Here is a 15,069-nt window from a genome sequence, read left to right on the forward strand (position 1 = left end):
TTGACAAAAATCGCCAAATCTATTTTCAGCTATTTCAGCTCCTCTAATTTGCTCCAAATTTGGAATCATACCTTTAAATGAATACCTAATAGTGTTACAAATAAGTGGTATACACTTCACCTAAATGTCCCTATTTTTGTTACTGATAAAGGCGCCACAGTAGCCGAGAGGTTAGAGGCGAGACCTGCAAAGCTAATATGTATTGTGGTACTGGGTTCAATTCCCGGTCCTAGGCCTTGGATTTTATTTAATGGTTAATAAAAAGAAATTTACAGAAAAGTATTTTACGTTTTTTTTTTGTATTTATCCAACTTTAAAATGATTGATTTTATTTAATTTAGCCTAATACAAACTAGAAACATAATATCTAATCTAGAAGATACTCTTGTGCAAAACACACGTTTTAACGTCGGACATTAAGTAATTAAATTTTGGGACATCCGTTTTAATTAAGAGCATGAATGAGAAGATTAAGATTCATTTCATAATGAATTCATATTTTAACGGTTGAATTTTCTAAATAATTAAGAAAATTTATTAATATTAATTTATTTGTGAAAGTCTAAAGATATTTAATAAGATCAAATATTATTTTTTATACAGAAAATTTATCCTTCAAATTTTCTTTTATCCTTTGCAAAAAAAGAAAATATTGTTATTGTGCAGGATTTTTCTATTTTAGGATTTCATCAGAAATAACCGTTAAAATAAATAAAAGATATTGGGAGACTAAATTAAAGGTTCTTTCCTTTTAAATATTTTATTAAAAGAAAATTCATTAAAAGGTTTTCCCATTATTATTAGCAATAATTTTCTTGAAAGCCAAGGGAATAATCTTTACTGTTCCATATTTCAAGCAACTTTTGCAAATAATAAATTTTGCCTTAATTATAAAACATTTATTTGGTTTTTTAGTTTAATCAGTGAAAAGGTGCGTTCTACGTTTGAGATCAAAGACGCCTGGAGCTTCTATCAGTACATTCAAGGCCGGATTTTCCTATAGGCTAACTAGACTTCAGCCTAGGGCCTCAGGATCAAGGGGGGCCTACATACAAACTGTTAGCAAAATTAAAATTACACTATTCTAAAAACATAACATATTTTATTAACATTTAACATATTGATTTATAGGGTAAACCAGTAAGTATTCTCCATAGGCCTACAGTGTGCAGCACATCTAAAGTGGAGTTCAATGACGTATAGGCCAACTTCATATTTTCCTCTGTTCTTAAGTGACGTCACTTTAAAGTTTTTTCCTAAAATCATTACTTTTTACCAATAAAAATGTTATTACTCAGAAAGTTTTAGTCCGAATTCGATTCTGATGACACGGTTAGAAAGACAGATAAATTTTCTAAAAATTGACACCATTTCGAAGCATAAGTTATTCTCCAAAACAGCCTCAATCTTCCTCCTGGATACAGGAAAAATAAAAGTAATCGAAATTTTTAAGAAAACTCATTAGGCCCTTACGTGATCATTATCAGACCTAGGTGCTGGCACTTTTTATAAAAGTTTCCTTGTTTAATGAGCTTTCAAACGGTATATCATTTTTTTATAAACAAAAATTCATATGTACTTACTCCAAATGACAATTTCACACACAACTACCTGTTGAAAAAGAAAAGAATGTGACTAACCTTAAACTTTTTTTTTTTTAAACCTAAAACTTTCTGAGTAATAACATTTTTATTGGAAAAAAGTAATGATTTTAGAAAAAAATTTAAAGTGACGTCACCCAAGAACAGTTGAAAATATGAAGTTGACCAATACATCATTGAACTCCACTTTACGAGGTGCGTGAGATTGCTAGTGCTGTGGGCATCTCGAATGAACGGGTACATAATATATTGCATCAACATTTGAACATGCCAAAGCTATCCGCAAGATGGGTGCCGCGATTGCTCACGCTTGACCAAAAACGAAATCGTGTGAAGTGTTGCAAGGACGGTTTGCAGCTGTTCCAGAAGAATCCGCAGGACTTTAAGCGTCGTTTCATCACTGTGGATGAAACATGGATACATCACTACACTCCTGAGACCAAAGAACAATCTAAACAAAGGGGGAATCTGCGCCAAAAAAAGGCGAAGACCGTTCCTTCGGCCGGAAAGATTATGGCGACTGTCTTTTGGCATTCGCAAGGAATAATCCTCATCGACTATCTGGAAAAGGGTAAAACTATTACAGGTGCATATTATTCATCGTTATTGGACCGTTTGAAAACCGAGCTGCAAGAAAAACGCCCACGATTGGCCCACAAAAAAGTCCTTTTCCATCACGACAACGCACCAGCTCACACCTCAGCAGTTGTGGTCGCAAAATTAATGGAAATAGGGTTCCAACTGGTTTTACATCCCCCCCTATTCTCCAGACTTGGCTCCCTCGGAGTACTATTTGTTCCCCAATATGAAGAAATGGCTGGCGGGAAAAAGATTTTATTCAAACGAGGAGGTGATTGCAGAAACGAATGGCTATTTTTCAGACTTGGACAAATCCTATTATTCGGAAGGGATCAACAAACTAGAGCAGCGTTGGACGAAGTGTATAAGCCTAAAAGGAGACTATGTTGAAAAATAAAAAAGGTTTACCCCAAAAAATTAAGTAGTTTTTATTTTTGCACGGACTTTTTAAACGACCCTCGTAGGTGTATTACACACAGTAGGCCTATGGAAAATACTTACTGTTTCACCCTGTATAACGCAGTAGTGATGTATTTTATTATCTCTCATGTAATTTACAAATTTAAAAATGGGAGGTGAAAGGGCCTCATAAGTGGAATATAGCCTAGGGCCTCTTTTCATCTAAATCCGGCCCTGAGTACACTGCCGGCCTCCGGACAGTATTCTCTCGTTATACAGATAGATAACACTGTCCATCTCCGTACAGTGATCTGTGGAAAGCTCCATCAGCTTGATTCAAACCCTGGATCTTCGTATGAGGTGGAGAAGTTAAATGTTTTACTAAAAATACCAGATTTATAGAAAAAATCTAAAAAAAACGGAAATACTATAGTTGATACTAAAAAGATTTATCACTTTCGAAAATACTTCCGGCGTTTTTCCTCTAATTAAGAGTAAGTCGTGTGAGTATATTCAGCAGATTTTATTTTCCATTTTCGTAAAATTGGACATTTTAAACGGTTTTCGTATTTTCATTTTGTTCCCCCCCCCCTCCAAATATGGCCACACTTGTAACAATCTACGAATGCCGTATGGGTAATATTCGGTGCACGTAATTCTACATATTACACTTTATAGCGCTAACAATTTTTCACACCTGCCAATATAACCAGTAAAATTCGTATTACGGTGACGCACAAAACTGGTATTATAACACATGTTTCTTTAAATTTATTTAGTTTATATCGCCTTACATTTTTCTATTAAAGTAAATGTTTTGAGGTCAAAGTATATATACTCAAAGGTATTTAGTATTTCTATTAAGTGAAAATATTTAATACAGGATTGGCAATACAGGAATAAATAGCGTTCTGCTAGACTCCTTTTGTATTCGCCAATACAATGTATCAACGTGGTAATACAGTTAAATTGGAAACAATTATTTTGGAGCTAATATAGGTGGTGATGATGCCTTATATCCAAGGCTGGATTTACCTATAGGCTAACTAGGCTTCAGCCTAGGGCCTCAAGATCAAGAGGGGCCTACATTCAAATTGTTTGCAAAATTAAAATAACACTATTCTAAAAACAGTGAACACTAAAACACTGAACCGAAAATAAGGAGAAATTCTACGCATATGACTAATAAACAAAACAAAAAATGTAATTTACAAACTTAAAAATGGGAGGTGAAAGGGCCTCATAAGAGGAATAGCCTAGGGTCTCTCTTCATTTAAATAAGGCCCTGCAAAAACCAAGTTTCAAGTTTTTTAAGCAACTCTATACCAAGAAATAAGTTAGAAACCAATCTTACCTTAGCAAGTCTTTAACAAGTTTCAGGCTTGAGTTCTAAACCAAGAAATAACTTATTTTTTTTTTAAAAAAAAAACTTAGGCTAACTAGTCTTTAATGAGATTCAAGTCCTTTACTAAGGATCTTACTAATATAAGATAAAATGAATTCAGTTTAGCAAGACTATAACAAGTTCAAAAAGTCCTAAATTGAAATTTCTTTCGACTAGAATTATAAAAAATCCTAGTCTATCAAATCTTTAACGAGTCCTAAACCAAGAAGTAAAATAGTTTTATAAAAAAAAAGACTAGCAAGTCTTTATCAAGATTCAAGTCCTTTACCATGTTATAAGATAAAAGGATTTAGTTTAGCAAGACTATAACAAGTTCAAAAAGTCCTAAATTGAAATTTCTTTCGACTAGAATTATAAAAAATCCTAGTCTATCAAATCTTTAACGAGTCCTAAACCAAGAAGTAAATTAGTTTTTTAAAAAAAATCTTAAGACTAGCAAGTCTTAACAAGATTCAAATCATATATCAAGAAATAAGCTGTAAAGAATTCAGTTTAGCAAGTCTGTAACGAAGTTCTAAAAAGTCCTAAGTCAAGATGTACCAAGTTATAAAGAAAAATCACAGACTAAGAAGCCTTCAACAATTACAAAGAAAGATATGACAAGTTTTTGAAGAATCTCTGCATACCTCTAGGACTGCTTGTTAACATGCTTGTTAGCAAGTTAAGGAAATAATCCTAAATTAAACGATCTTACTTCAGCAAGGAACTTTTGTTTTCCACGCAATATTTCTCTAAGAACTTCACAAGAAAGTTTACTGCCGCCAAGGCTGGTTCTCAGTCCATGTCATTATATAATTCTTCTACTAGGCAATATAGACAAACCTACGTGTATATCTTGTTACAAGTTTGAACTTTCGGCGTATTTCCGATTTGATTTCTTGAGTTAGCCGTTTGCTTTTGTGTCTCCTTCTCCTAATTTTGCTCACCGCTGGTAAACATTACATGTTCGAGTTCAAATTTGCAGCAAAAGCTCTTTAATAAAAACCCAAGAAAGGATAAGAAGGAAGAAAAGCTTGACCTAAGAAAGTTTTGACCCAGGAAAAATGAAGAAAAAGTGGTCTCTCGAGGCAACGGTAGAGGAATAGCGTAGAACAGGAGATGGGTTGGTAGATGTGTAAAGTACGGCTTCCAGGCATCTTAGGTCAAGATGGCGACTCGAGAAATAAGCGAAATGGAATGTCGCTCTTGTACAAAGAGATGTCCAATTATTAGGTAGACACTGCTAAAATTTACAAAGACCGCAACTGACATCAAAGAAATACACTGTCTCCTAAATGTACCCAATATCAAAACAGAAATCCCTCATAATATGGATAAACATTAAAATTACCATAAACTAATTGTGGTCAACATTTAGGAAATAATTATTAATAAAGACTAATGCTTTGGAAGAAAAGTAAAGGTGACTACCTTTAATTTTAAATTAAACAGTTTGCAAATGGAAAATTTTAGTCAAGTCAAAAGATCTGAAACTTCCGCCGTTTTTTTTTACTCCCCCGAATCGATATTCAGATTATTGGTAGGAAGTGAAGCGAAGGAACATCGTGTCCTAGATCGGTCACTTTGATATTCTCTTCTTTTCTTTGATGGATGTTATCAGTCCCTGGAACAGAGGTGTCTGCAACCTTCTAACCTGATCTTAAGTTTAACACGAATGTAAGATTTATACGTTTCATCAAAAAACTTTACTTCCCCAAACATCTATTTTTATTTCCGTTTACGTGAAAATAATGGAATATCCAAATTTGGTACGTTAATAGAATAGAATAGAATAGAAAAGAAATTTATTATTCTGGGACAATTGTCCCCTAAGAATAAATACAGGTACAAATAGAGGCCTTAATAGTTTGGCCTGTGATTATAGAGAAATTAAATAAATAAATAAATATTTACAAAAGTGAAAATGAAAGTAAAAATAAAATAATAAAACAGCAGAAATTAAGGAAATGAATTAAAACAATTAGAATTTCGGAGGAAGCTGAATAGAAAGGAGATAACTGAATAGACGGGATTTAAAGATGGATAGGGTAGGAGCATGGCGGACAGATGAAGGCAAGGAGTTCCATAGAGAGGTAGCACGTATGAGGAAGGACTTGTCAAAGGATGAGGTACGGTGAGAGGGAATATAAAGATCAGATGAGCGAGACCTAGTGTTACGGGAATGGATGGAGGATTTAAACTTAAGGAGTTGAAAAATATAGGAAGGCCTTTGAGACTGGATGACTTGAAAAAGGAAAGAAGCCAAAAAATATTGGCGGCGATAGACAGGAAAAAGCCACTTCAACTCATCGTAGCAGTGCGAAATGCGAGAGTCTCTGGAAATGCTGAAAATAAATCTTATGAAGCAGTTCATGAGGCGCTTAAGCTTAGCTTCAATATCACCAGATAGACCGCCATACACTAAACAACCATAGTCGAAATGGGGGAATATAAGAGAGGAAACTAGGAGTTGCCGGGTCTTAATTGGAAAAAGGTGACGGGAACTATTAAACTGCTTAAGGATATGGATGGAACGGCGAGAGATTTGGGAAACATGGTTTTTCCAGGATAGGTTTTGATTAATAGTGATGAAGTTGTACAGACTAGTAAGTTTTAGTCTAAATTAGGAAGTGTAGGTGTTAGGAAACTAAAATGACGATAATACTAAAAAAAAAAGGCTTTAGCACAATTCTAACCAATGCAGGAACAATAGATTAAACCCAACTCAAGCAGGATAACCGCTACGGGCAAAGCTTCATTCTCGGGAGCCTTTCAATTATTGAAAAAAGGCGGCCGAAAAAGTGAATCTGTCAAGTTATGCGCAGCAAAATAATTTACATGCGGACAATCAGGAGTCAAGTTGGTAAATATTAGTAGGCTAAAATTTCAAGGCGGTAGAATAATGCAAATGAAAATCTGGGAGCAATAGTTAGGGCTACAGCCATAAAATGATTGGAGGAAATTAAAGAAGATTGTTGAATACTTAGAGGCCTGGAAAAGAAAGAGAACTAGAATGAAAGCTGGAGAGCGAGAAGATTAAAGAGCAATACAAAACACAGGTGGTTCTCAGAAAGCCGGATGTTAATAATAAAAATGGCTCTTCATTTCAAGAAAGAGAAATACAAGTATAGAAATAAGAAAAAAACACTATAATTTACAGCATGGACATCCGTCCACAGTAAAGTTTTGTTAAAAGAAATCATGACAAAAATTAGGTAATGATTAAAAATATGGAAAGAAACTAAAATTAATATGAAAACCACACAATGGCGTGTAAAATATACTTAATTTTGAAAGTAAAATTATAACTCTTCAATAAACCATTGGTGATATTTCCAGCGAGGCTTAACAATCTGCTTATTGGAGAAATTCAGCAAAGTCCAGTTAATAGAGCTAGAAATAATGGTCAAGTTAAGAACACTCTGATTCTCTAAAAGAATTAAAAAATTCAACCACGAATTGAAACACCTTCCGTGGCTCGAGAATTACACATGGAACAACTATGATTTGTTTTTTTCCACAAATGAAGAGCGATTGTAAGACCTAACAACTTATCTCTTGAATTCAAACAAATACCGTAACACTCTCTCAAAGTTTAGACCATTCTGGGTTTCCCAGAGGTTAAGCTGAAAAAATTTAAGCTCCCTAGTTTACAAACATATATAAAACAAAAAAGAAAGCAGCTCTTGGTGAGAGTGCTTTCGAAAGACTCAAATTCCTTGAACCGAATTTTCTGCATAACAGAAAAGAAAACCTGTGAAAGAATTATTAGTGCATAATACGATCCATTATTGAAACCAAAGAACATTGCATTTTACTACTTCAGAGCAATAACCATTTTGGGTAATGATGATCAGAGAACTACAGGATTTTGGAAATATAATTCAAATGCTGGTAGCATCAAAAGAGAAAGTAATGGATACACAGGTTTCACTGATTTTCAATGAACTTTTATGTTCATTACAAAAAAGTTTAGATGACTGTCTATCTTTTATCTATGGATTAACCATTTTAAGACTGTTCTATGGGAAAGATAGGAATCTTATTTTTAAGAAAAGTGATAATAAACTGAACGCGACTTTGAAATTGCAAGTAATTAAGCCGGTTCCCTCGCAGTTTTTTGTTCATTGGATGCAGCCTGTGTCTTTGGCAGTCAGAATACAGTTATGAAGAACCATCAGCTTCCATTGAAGTTTAAGCTTCTGATGAATTGTCCCACTCGAAGAATGTGAAGAATATTTTCGTATTGTGAACATTGGGAAATGAGAAATTATGTCAGCAAAGTAATTTCTTTCAGAAATTAAAAACAAACCAAATTATCATAATAATACGAAGTGCATGCCTTGTTTTATGCACCAATGATGGCTAACATGAACGTCGAAAACTAGTAAGAACTTAGCACCATTAAGGATGGATGTTGACTATCAGAATTCTACACAATTGGAGAAGAAATACTATCATCAATCTTCTCTCAGAATCTCCAAAAATGAAATTCACCATGTTTCAGATGAAAGCTAAGGTTCAGTTTTGCATATTTAATGTGCAAGTTTAATGTACAAAGTTTAAGAAAAGCAAAATTTTTTTGAGTAAGCTCCCCTTCCCCCCCAAAAAAGAATCCATAATTAATTGTCATCAAAAAACCTCTTTAAAAAAAAAAATCACTGAGAGAGTATCAAAAAAATAAATTAGAAATGCTAAGAAGAATGTAATTAATAATAAATATTAAATATCTGAATAGTAGAAACTAGAAATCAAAATGACTAATAACAATATGAACTTCTGTTATTATTATTAAACGCATTAATGTTTGAAGAAGAAAGAGGTTATAAAGTAAGTCGCAGGCTGTCTAAACTGTGTATGTTTACACATGGTCCGTTTCCTAATTAAATTTTCGCAGAACTTAGGCCTACGTTTCTTAGATAGTGGGGAACAACATTCAACAGTTCTCTTAGTTACAGTTTTAGAGTTGTGACTTATGTCTGGCCGTTTACTGCTTGTAAGATTTATAGCAGGTTAATTTAGATTTTGTTTTTTTTAGATTCTAAATTATTTTACAGAAATTATTTTGTGACTAAATAAGAGTGGTTTTTTTTTGCAGTAAATACATAGTAATTACTCTTTAATTTGCTGAGACAACCACTTAATGTTTTGGATTTAAAAATATGTTTTTTGTAAGAAAAGTTATTGCAGTTTCTATTTTCGTGTGAAGTAACAGTATTGTTAAGAATTCAATCTGCTTAAGTGTGGTTTTATCGGTTCAATTTGACATTATTATCAAGAAACGGTAAGTAAATTCATGCACTGTTATCATTATTTTTAGTAATTAGTATGAAAACGCATGCTTACCCTAATCTTATATGCATCTAGATGACTGGCTACAGCTTCCTACAACTCTGGAACAGAAGATCCTGGATATTGTTTTAACACAACACTAGCCACTCACTTTTACACTGCACCTGAAAATACAGTAAATAATTTGGTGATAGTTTTTTTACAGATTGGCTGTATTTTAAACCAGAAAAGTGTGTAATTGTAATTTGAGTTCCTTTAATTTTGTTTAGGTAAAACATTGGACCAGATATTAATTTAAATTTAGTGAATTGCACTATTGTCAATACTTTTCAAGAATAAGAATTATAAATCACAAAATAAAGTGAAAAAAAATAATTGCCTGGCATAACATTCAAGTATTGGCGATTAACATAATTACAGGTTAGTTTATTACTTTTAATTGTGTAGGTGTACTTTATTTCTCAAAATCACGATTAACAAATATCATTGAAATCATAAGATTGTACAAAATCATCCCAGCTGATTTTAACCCTAGAAAGAATTATCTCGGCTAACAAGATCATCACCGATTCTTTGAGACAGATCTTTGTACACAAAACTAAAACTTGATTCTTTCTTTCTTGGATGGAGATTAAATTTTTTTTTTAATTTAGAATAAATTGGATAGAACAAGGTAGGGATATAATAATCTTCACTTAGTAGGGACGCAATCTCATTTAGTGAGATTTACTTTTTGTTTCAAATCTTTTTTATGTAATAACTGAACAAATAATTAAAACTGCCGTCTTTCTTTACATTTTTTCATCTATTTGCAAACATTTCATTGAATTTTGAAGTCTATAATGGAGTTCAGTTTAAACTCCTAGGCCTCAGTAACTTCAAAAACTATTTTAAATTGTATAATTTGGTAAATTGACAAAAATATAGAATTAATAATGAAAAACTTTATCATTTAGCATTATTATTTCCTAAATAATTTGAAAACTTTTAAATATAAATTAACTTTTATGCTGCCATTTTGGATTTTTTGGGAAATTTCTAGAAGGGTCCCTAGTTTTAATTTCGTATTATACAACAATCCTTAATAAACAACCATTAAAGTTATGATCATTATAATTATTATAGTTCATTCTACGAATTAAGTGCTGATTTTTATCAGGTAACTTAAATTTAATAATGTAATTAATAAGTTAAAAAGTACTTACATATCACACTTAATCTGGAATACTTGGGCCACACACGTTGAACTGGTCCATCAAGGGGGGTGTTAAGATCAGTTTAAAGTTTAATAAATTATTTATTTTAAATTTAATTCAAACCGTATTTTTATTAATTTATTATTTTATTATTATTATTATTTTTATTTAGCGAAGTTAATCATTTAAATTTTGCCAAAGAATTACCCAAAAAAAAAGTTTCCAAAAAAAAACGATAACTTTTATTAATAAATTTAAAATTATTTTATTAATGCTTTATTTTTAATTTACAAAATTGGTTTCTGTTTTTTAACTTTTAAATTATTTATTTATTTTTTCATAAAAACTAACAAAATTTCATATATTATTCCAGACACTTTCAGTTTTTTCAAGACTCCATTTTGGAATTGACCTAATTATAAAATGGTTGTGAAGTGATCTTTTTATAATTGTGATTTACCATTGTTCTAATAACTGTTAATTAAAAAGAAAAAGGTTTATAATTGTGAAATTATTAATAAAAATAAGTTTTTAATTAAAAATCAATTAGTGTTGTGTTAATCGATTGGATCCTCGAATTCTAATTTGAGCAACTACACATCTGGTATGTACTTATAATTTTATTATTTAATTTATGAACAATCAGTGAATGGACGATTAATTCGTTTGGTATTATATAAATTATTTCCCTAAAAATGAATATCTTTTAATTCATGCATAAACATGGTGTTTTCTCAATATAATGTTTTAATTGGTTGGATTGGGATTAGCCCAGGGCCAACTATCAGCAGTTAGTCTATATAATTTTAAAACGATAATTTTGGAATATTTTCTATAGAAATTATTTGAATATTACAAAGTCATTATGGATGATTTTTAATTTTACAATGTAACATAAAGAATTAAACGCTGAAATAATATTGTTATAAAATTATAATTGTATTCTCTACAGAACAGTATGCCACTTGGAACAGGCCATTAATTAAGAACATGGTTTTTGCCTCAATTTCTCTTATGGAAAGAAATTTTTTCTCTGATCTTAGTTTACAATAGTAATACGTTTAAGTACACTTGTATTTCTTACTCATTGCAACATTTTTGGCTGCCTTCATTGCCAGAGTATCATATAATACATTGTAAGAAGACTATTATTATTTCCATATGGAGTAACTTCAGTATATCATCTTTAGGCCTAACCCTCTAAATGTTATCTTATCTATTTTAATTCTTCAATTAGTCAGCGCTTGGTTGTGCTATAAGCCACAGGATAATAAGGGATGTTCTCCAGATACTTAGAATGGAGAGTTACCCAGTGAGTATTGCAGTATCTATCTACAGATTCTTGTCCATAGAGAAAAGATGTTTTTTTTCATATTTTGTGTTGGAGGTTATCTGTAACTCTCCTGAAAGAAAGGTGATGTTCTAATGAATTGGGATGAGTTTCTAAGTTAAGGTGCGAGCAACTTGAGTGAACAATTGGAAACATACAAAGCCGCTTTAACCGTAGAACGTAGAATTTTAGTTTTGCCTGGACTGAATTCTTTGAACCATTAAGAGTTTGGTTTGAACCCCATTCTTTCCTCGTGCACTAATGTTCACTTTACCAGCAATTATTACCACTTTTCTCTCAAACATGACGTTTTTTCATCTTTACCAATAAGATTAGATACCTTCTTACAAGCACATCACTGTACACGTCTTCGTCAGCAAATGTGGTATTATTTTATTCAAATGCAGTACTTTTATTTGATGTTGGCACCAAAAAAAAAAAGGTCCGGGCCGAAAGAGATTGTTTCAACTTCAGTCATCAATATCCAATACATTAATAATTGCTTGTTAGTAGGTACCCTGTTGGGGCAAAGTAATTGCAGTGTTTAAAAAGTTTGGATAATACTGGTCTGTATTTTATAAAGATAGGCGGAACAGTCAGGGAATAAAGATAAGAGGTTTGGGAAATTTCGACCAGTTTCACTTTAAGCAATACCAAAGTTTAGTTTTATTCTAGAGTGACATATTCTGAAGGGAATGCTTAGGAAATTTGAAGCTCAGGGATTTCTTTCAGGGATAGTAGGCTAGTCGAAAGGTTAGGTTCTGGCGGAGTAGGGCCACATTAATTTTAGTTCAAGCACCTCACTAGTAATAATAGTAACATTACCTTGCTCAATGTCCCCTTTTTGAACACCACACTTCAATTTACCTAGACAAATGGGATGGCACTACATGCATATAGATCGGCCACATTCTATGAATGAACCCTGACATCTTAGGGAAGGTTCACTATAGCTTTTTAGATAGTAGCGGATTTTGCCCTATTCAAAGCTACTCTCTGAACACATTTAATTGGGTGTATTAATTAAGAGTGGCAAAAGCTCTTCAATAAGGATGCTGTAAGAATAAATTTCCGTACAATTTTGAATTTAAGGGTTTTAAATCGTAAATTATGTCCTTTTTTTAATAAATCCTTCAGTTGAATAGAAGTTAATTTAAAGAGAATCAAGTCTGACGTTGATATTCCTGAGTAAATCTAGAGATGAATGACACTAATTAGGACTTAAGTCCACTACACCAATATTCTAAATTACTTCCAATGATCCTTTATAACTGGGAAGGATTAAATAAAAAGAAAGTGGCATAGGATTAGTAACTTAAAGGTTTTGGAAAAGGATTTTAGTTAATCTCCAGCTTTAATTTTTAAACGTCAATAAAAATAGTGTTTAATTTGATTTCAGATCTCAAAATGGCTGTAATAATCCACGAGAGAGTTCACCACCTTTAGTCCATTTTGCCCATTATTTCGTGTCAGATCTTTTTGTCATAAAATTATTTATTTTAATAACAATAAGAACTTCATTTTACTTCGAACTGTACTATGTTTTACATTTAATAATTAAAGTTTAGGTATTTATTATTTTATTTATCAAAAAAGGGCTTTCTATTATTTATATATATAAAAATAATTTTCTGTTTAGTGTTCTTATTACTTCTGGATAAAGGCTGGTAGGTTTTAAAAGTAATCAGTGTGAAGATTGAATGTGAGAGATGAAGGAAAGATGGTGATTTCTATCTGGCACATCTGCGGTCTTATGCCTAGGGCCCTTAGGGCATCCGTCTGGAAATAATAATAACATTACTTCTGGAATCTATTCAATATTTTTGTTTTCCATTATATCCGGTGTCATGTGCCAAACAGATTGTGTTTGGTATGGGCGAATAGTGATTGATTTTTTTTTTTTTTGTCTTCTCCTGTATTTATATGCTTTCTCTTATTTTAATGTACATGATCAGTCATAATGAGGCATGGATGTATATAGGGGGCGCAAGGAGGAGAATGGTTGACTTTATTTAATGTATATTTTTCCTTTAATGGTACCAGCCTAAAATTGCATTGTTCTTAAATTGGAGAAGACTTCTGTTTTGGGATTTTAATACTCAATACGAGCCAGCTGACCTCCTCTTAATTTCTGTACGTGCCTCTTCCACATGAGTCGGATTGTCCATATTTATCCATGAGCAGTATGTACTCCCTACTTTTTCTTCTCACTCAGTGCAGAATGTTTCGGATATATTTTTGTTAGTTAACAATAATTAAGTTCCTGCTTTATAAAGTTAACTGAATGATGATAGGCAGTGTTGAATCATCGTTTTCCTGTTGTTCTCATATATATTATTCACATCTTCTATTTCACACCTTTCTATTCAGCATACCATCAAAGAAAGGGTTCTGTTTGTGGTATTTTATTACTAATATGTAAGAAAACGTTTTATAGAAAGGCTCTAGGGGTCTGTTGTAGGGCCTTAGTTCGCTTTCATATTATTTTATTTTTTAAATACTTGTTAGATCAGACATGTCTCTCTTTGTATGAGGCTCTGTCAAGGTACCTAAACGTTAATTCTGTACCTTTTAGATTAATTTTTGGTTTGAAAAAGTAATAATTTTGTTAGTTATTATTTTAAAAAATCTAAATTATTCTTTCAGAGGTTTCTGTGTATTTAAGTTTCTCGCGCCAAGTATTCACACATCTCGAGTATTGGAAATCGCTCTATTCTCTCTCCACTCTTTCAAGCTTAAAGGCACTCCATTTCATAGCAACTTCCGTTTAATGATTTACTTTAGAATGGTGGTCTTAACATCGTTATTTCTCTTTTGATACTATTGAAGATTTTTTTTTTAACCGTTTCTTTTTCACACTTCTTTCAGAAACTCAGTTTTAGAGGGTTCTGCATTTCTGCTAGCTAAATGTCCTTTCCAATGTAGTTACAGACTTTCTAATTTATTGTGAAGTACATACTTACTTTATGCTTTGAGAGGGATACTTTTAGATTACTGACTGGGTCATCTGTATTGAAGCGCTCCTTCAGCCTTTCTCAGTTGATCGGTGATTTTATCTCAGGTACTTGATACTAAAGCATTCTCCAGTAGGTAATTTTATCTCTGACGTTTATCTCGTTGTGAGAACTTGTAACTCTCGTAGTACTTAGTCTTCTCTCGTTCTTGGGTGGCTTAGGGAGCTTCCCAAAAGTCTTCGTTGTTTGTAGAAGGAGATACTTCTCTTGAAAAGAGTTAAACCTCTCAGATTTTAGAAAATGGTCATCTCATTCTGACATCTCTCATCTCTTT

At 32.3% G+C, this 15,069-nt stretch overlaps 1 protein-coding gene and 1 long non-coding RNA gene across 2 annotated transcripts in view; both read left to right on the top strand.

Annotated features, from left to right (window-relative positions):
- The window catches only part of LOC141451623 (cell adhesion molecule 2-like), a 407,804-nt gene that overhangs the window by 166,898 nt on the left and 225,837 nt on the right, over positions 1 to 15,069 (top strand). The window lies entirely within an intron of this gene.
- LOC141451625 (uncharacterized) lies at positions 5,461 to 10,979 on the top strand. Its single transcript, XR_012456955.1, has 5 exons — positions 5,461 to 8,975; positions 9,062 to 9,247; positions 9,331 to 9,430; positions 9,525 to 9,675; positions 10,825 to 10,979. It is a non-coding gene; the product is annotated as an uncharacterized lncRNA (long non-coding RNA).

The sequence above is a fragment of the Rhodnius prolixus genome, unplaced genomic scaffold, assembly GCF_049639745.1.
Source record: "Rhodnius prolixus isolate KJV_2025 unplaced genomic scaffold, Rpr scaffold_14, whole genome shotgun sequence".
Taxonomy (NCBI): Eukaryota; Metazoa; Arthropoda; class Insecta; order Hemiptera; family Reduviidae; genus Rhodnius; species Rhodnius prolixus.